Source organism: Drosophila ananassae, chromosome XR (assembly GCF_017639315.1).
Source record: "Drosophila ananassae strain 14024-0371.13 chromosome XR, ASM1763931v2, whole genome shotgun sequence".
Lineage (NCBI taxonomy): Eukaryota > Metazoa > Arthropoda > Insecta > Diptera > Drosophilidae > Drosophila > Drosophila ananassae.
Window position 1 is genome coordinate 4,030,980 of NC_057932.1, and position 6,027 is coordinate 4,037,006.

Sequence of the window (6,027 nt, forward strand, 5' to 3'; positions counted from 1 at the left end):
AAATGGTTTTCAAAACCCAAAAGTCGAACGGAAACTCGCTACCATTGACTCTCGACTTCACCACGGTGTGTATCTTTTTCTTAACTTGTGAATTAGTTTGACCAATTCCAAGCAAGTTGATGCACGATTCCTCCCTACGGATCTGTAAGCGTTGAGCAAGATCTTCTGTAATAAAATTCATTTGTGACCCTGAGTCAAGTAATGCTCGGGCCAAGATGTGCTCACCATTTTTTGTGCGAACGCTTACGATCGACGTTGCTAACAAAACCCTTTCTACAGACGACGCATGCAAAGCATGTGAAGTAGAAGGGCCATCATTCGTTAACTCTGGAGGAGGATTTTGTGTGGGTGGTGGTAATGCTAAGCTATTTTCGGTCACTGTAAATCGGTGCAGAAGTTTATGGTGCGATCTTGAACAGATTTGGCACCTGGTCGATTTACAATTCGCTACCGTGTGACCTTTTCGCAGACAATTCAAACATAGGGAGGCTGACTTAACAAACTCAAACCTTTGCATTACAGCAAGGCGAGCGAACGGACTACACTGGGCCAAAAAATGGTTGTTCGCGTTACAATAACTGCAAGCTGGTTTGGCGTTGGTAGAAGAACAAGCCAACGAAGTTCTATTTAGTTGCTTGCCGAACCCAGTTCTTTCTTGTTTTGGTTTGCCAGTCTCTTCAGCGGACAGATGCTGGTATCTACGATTTAGTATCTTTTCGAAATCGGACCACAGCGGCAATTCCTCATAATCCAGTGACTCTTCCCATTTTTGCTTGGTCACTGGATCCACTCTACTCAAAACTAAATGAATAATCATTGAGTTTGCAATTTTAGTATCATCTCCTATGGATAATAGTGATCCATAAATTGATGATACAGTGTCGATGAGACCCCTCAAGGACGACGCAGACGGCTGGGAAATTTTCGGAAGGCTGAACAGTTGACGTATTTGGTTCGCAAAGATGAGACATTCGTTATCATAAACTCTTTTTAAACTAGCGATAGCTTTGGCGTAATTACTCTCGGTGACCTGGAATGCCTTGACAGTTCCTAAGGCTTCACCAGAGAGGCAAGAAATTAAATGATTAAATTTCTCGATAACTGGAATGTTCACATCTTTGTCAACTAATGTCTCGAAAAGACTTATGAAATTTTTGAAATCCGAATAATTTCCACTGAATTTTGGCAATGCCAAACTAGGAAGTCGAGCTCGAGTTGGGGCTGCAGAAATTGCAGTAGCTGAACGGGAGTCTTCAGCTGAATTCAAGGCATTACATAAGGACATAATCCTTGCCTTCGTAGTTATTCCTAATTCTTCCAACTCGGCTCCGAAATCATCCATTTCATCTATTTGCTCGATCTGGTCTTGCAACTCATTTGCTTTAGAAATTGCCTCATCTAAAACCTGAAGCCTGCATTCTAGCTCGGTTTTGTTTAGAGGAAGTGATCCATCTTCCAAACGTTCCTCCAACCGGCGAATGCTTTTAACTTTGACATTTAATCTTTTTTTTAAGTCAATAAGAGTCGTGGAATTAAGTTTTTGTTTAGTACTTTCCATTTTAAAAAAATTTGTTTTTTCAATACAAAAACGAAAACGATGCAAATTTAAGATTTAATAATTTATTTAAAATTTTTTATTAATTTTAAAATATTAATATTAAAAATTTATTAAATTTTTTATTTATTAAATTTTTCTAAAATTTATTTAAAAATTTATTGAATTTAATTCAACAACAAGAAAATGCGAAAACGAAATAATTAATTAATCTTATTTAAATATAATAAATAATTTATTAAATTTAACCAAATCGAAATTGATTAATTAATTGATAACGAATTATTGATAGTCGAGGCACAGAGTATCCAAAAAAATAGTTGGTCGCCAATGACACCGAAACCAATATGCTTGACCAAATTGTAGGGGAGCGCGTCACTTGGCAGACCGGTAAACTATACGCGCCAAAAAGTGCATATACATACATACATACAGCAGCGGATAACGGTGGGAAACGAAAACGAGAATATTATCGCTGCATCTATTTGTATGTATGTAAACCAAATATATAAGCACTTTTATTTTATCTGAAATAATTAAAATAATTTTTGGCTGCACTTTAGTATTTATTTGGAAGATTTGTAAATTCGAGAACGAGGGGTAGGGGGCGACAGTGATTGCAAATAATATCAATATTCTCTTTTTTATTTTATCCACAGGCAGTACATTTAGGTTAGCACATATATTTATAATTAAAATTTTAGAATTTTTATATATGTTGTTATTTATTTTTGCTCTACTATTTTTTCTACGTACGTATGCGCCAAGAATTGAAAGGAGGGTGCAATATTCCAGCACAAGACGGATTTTAATTTGTCTTATCTCAACTTTCAATTTTTTGCACAAATACCTGGGGTTCTGCTTTCGGATCCTCTAATCCTGCGGCCACTTTCCTTTCACAATTGATGCAGGTGCAGTGCATGGGGACGACGAATCCTTCCAGAAGCAGCTATGGAGAAGTTTTATTTCGCGACGCGGAGAATTCTTAAATTTTTTATTTGTGAATTCACCACCACAACCGTCGCGAGCAACTCTTTTTGGATATATATATGTTATATATATTGTTCTATATATTTTATGTGTCACTGTCACTATTTTTTGTTGCTTTTATATTTAATTATATTACACTACAGTCCACCCGGGGGCGCCAAAATGTTTATCGAGATTATTTTATCTCGTCGCGAAAAACGAAAGGAAAAATCGGTGGCTGTAGAATTAAATTATGTTGCGAAAAAAAACGAACGAAACGAAAATGCGTGCACTCTTCGACGTTATAAATTCGGTTATATTTCATATTAACAAACCTTAAGCCTAGCTTATCTAGTGCGGCGAAGCGGGGCGAATTCATGGGAGAGCGCAAGTGAGAGCTTCACTTGCGCTCCCGCTCCGCCCTAAACTAACTTATACTAGACTTCATGAAATTCTACTTATTATCTACATCTAATTATACAGTTATGATCACCCTTTAATTAAAAGTAAAATTGGACTTGAAATTGTTTAATTCGGCCACTTTCATGAAGCTAATAGTGTTAAAGCTCCACATGACCTCTTTATAAAAATTTGAGGAGTGGCGCGAAAAAAAGTATCTTTAAAGTTAAATTGGGTACACAAACAAAAAATATATGTCAACTGTTGACAGAATTGTAAAGAGAGAAATTGTGTCAAGTGCGACAAAAAGCATCACACCTTGTCGCACCTGGAATCTACAAGACTTCAGTTCCGAGCTGTCGGTGCGGCGTCTGATTAAGCCCTTCTAGCGTACAACCTTCTAGCGACAGCAAGGTAGCGATCCAGTCAGATAACGAACAAGCAGCTAATTTCGAGCCGTGCTACACTCAATATCACAAACCAGTTTCATCACTGAACGACTAGCATCGATGTTGTCACTAAAACGTCAAGATACAAAGCTTCAGATACAAGGCATTGAAGGACAACCAAGAACAAGCAGAACAAGAGTAACTGTCCTAGTTAAGTCTCTTCATGCGGATTTCACCTGGAAACGCAGTGGAAGATCAAAGGCTGATCTTTCACTTACTCCCAGTAACCACTGACTTATTATGAATTGCAAATACCGAATGACTGTTCATTAGCAGATAACCAGTTCGATATGCTGATAACTGTTTTTGTATGTTCTTTGCTTGCAATAAGTGCCGCGGCTAGCTCACGGAGTTTGTGGGTAGTTCCAGAGAGATGGTTTCACCGAATTTATTGATTAAACGTGATTGCCCGAGCCCAGAAATAATACAGATACGGAATGCAGAGCTTTTCTTTTGACTTATGCCTCCAGTTTTCAAAGGTCTTGAATACTTACAAAAAAATTAATCCAATAATTAATTCCGCCGTAGTTCTCTCTGTTCCTCCTGCTATAACTTCTGGTCACAACCATGCTGGAGGCGTCCTCTAACTTATCACAAATCTTCGACTAATTAGGTTTATTTGCGCCCGTTGTATTATAGGCAAAGATATTTATGTATTAAAGACGCCAAGACAGGTGGCAAGGAGACCAATTTCGGAATTGAATTTTTGAAACAAGTGCATGAGGGCCAGAAGTTTGATTACTCTTCATCAGCAAGTCCACCAGATCTGTGGAAGTTGGGGTCAGCCAGATCCATGTTGTTAGGAATCCACCTCGAAACATCTATGTTAAGGCTGGTCTGATTGTCCGCAATATGAGAAGCTCCCATAGCCTAAATTTTCACAGAATACATGCTAAGGCGGGATTTCACGCACACATTAACAGAGGCTCCACTGCCCACGAGGGTGCAACAAGAAATGATGACGTTGATTGCACGTTAGGCGTCCAGCATGTTTGTTCCAAGAATCGAACCATAGACTTCCACGATGGAAGGCTGTCGTCCTTGTTCCTTGAAAGAGAACCCTCCCATTTCGCGTTTATGGGAGGATCCAGCTTTCGGAGAATTAAGTGTAGAAGCAGGCATCCTTGGATCTCGGCAGGTGATCCAGAACTATGATCATTAAAACGGTCACATAACTCCCGAAGAATAGAAACTAATCCTGGTTCGACCACCCATAGCTGGAAGATCTTATTCATGTGAGCTTGGAAAATTAAGCGTCGATTACAAAACCGATTACGTAAAAGATCAATGGCAACATCATAATTAGCGTCTGTAATCTCCAGCGCTCTCACGAGCCGCCTCAGCTTTTTCATTTTGGTTAGGTGGGAATGGCTGTCAGTGGTGGTTTTAAATAGGGCGCAGATATCCGGGCACACCGCATAACGCCGCTGAATGGGGGCATTTGTAATGGGGGCAAGGAGGGAGCAGGCAAAATTTACACCAAAATTAAAAAAAAAATAGTGAAGAATTGAGAGTTTAGATATTGGCTATATCGTTCTTCTATATCATGTAGCTGCCATAGGAACGGTAGGATAAAAATAAGTATTTAGGATGAAAAATTTGTTTGTCTTTCAAGATATGTAAACCAAACTTACAAATTGTGTGCTTGGAGTAGTTTTATATTTGCTTGGAAAATCCTCTCCTCTCCAAATCCGCACTTCCTCTCTTTATCTTAAAGCGAATAGACGTGTTTTTTTGTGCGCACTGCGTCATTATAAAATTTTTTATTAGTTAACTTTAAACATTCCGGTGTTTATTTTTATTTTGTTACATTTATAAAAAAACCTTTTGCATTTCATACATCCGTATCGCTTCGCGTGTGCAGTGAAGGTAAAATAATAATTTTATTAATTTTCTTTCAAACAACAGCCCTGCTCTGCTTCTTCATCTTTTATTGTATGGCAACTATTCTTGCTCAATGGAGATTCTTTTCTCTTTGGTACAGTGGTTCAAGGTAAGTCAATAATAATAAAAAAAATATTAATAAAATAATTAATTAATATTTATGGAATTTAAACTTATCTGTGCCTTGAAATCTTGTAATAAGATAATCTCCTCGTCCCAGCCTACCATCTACTGCTGGCTCTGTGAAAACGTTTTACATAAGTGTGCCGGTCTCAATTTCGAATTCTATTTTACGTTGGTCTGGTCTCCACTTTGGCTGTGACAGTTGTCGCGCTATACAGGACGAAATGAGATCATTTATGAGACAGACTAAAAGTGGATTCAAAGAGTTGATTAGCGATTTTCGTAAATTCAATGACTAACTCTGTGCGCTTGATACACAGTTTAGTAGTCTTCAACTACTAAATGAGTCTCCAAAGCGTAAGAAATCCTCTTTTAGTAATGTGTTTGTGGCGAATAATCTTCAGCCAACCTTTCACCTCTTCTTCCTCCGTTTCAAAAAACTAATGTCTTTACTAACACTTACCTATCAGAATACTAGAGGGTTAGGTCCCCCTTCCAAACTGTATTCTGAGAGTTTTTTGTTTGCATCTCACATTATAGTCTTTACAGAAACTTGGTTAAGGGCGGAGATCTTAAGCTCCGAAGTTTTTCCAACTTTTTTCCAAGTTTTTTTTTTTCTATCTTTCCCCTTATGTGGAAGGAATCTTT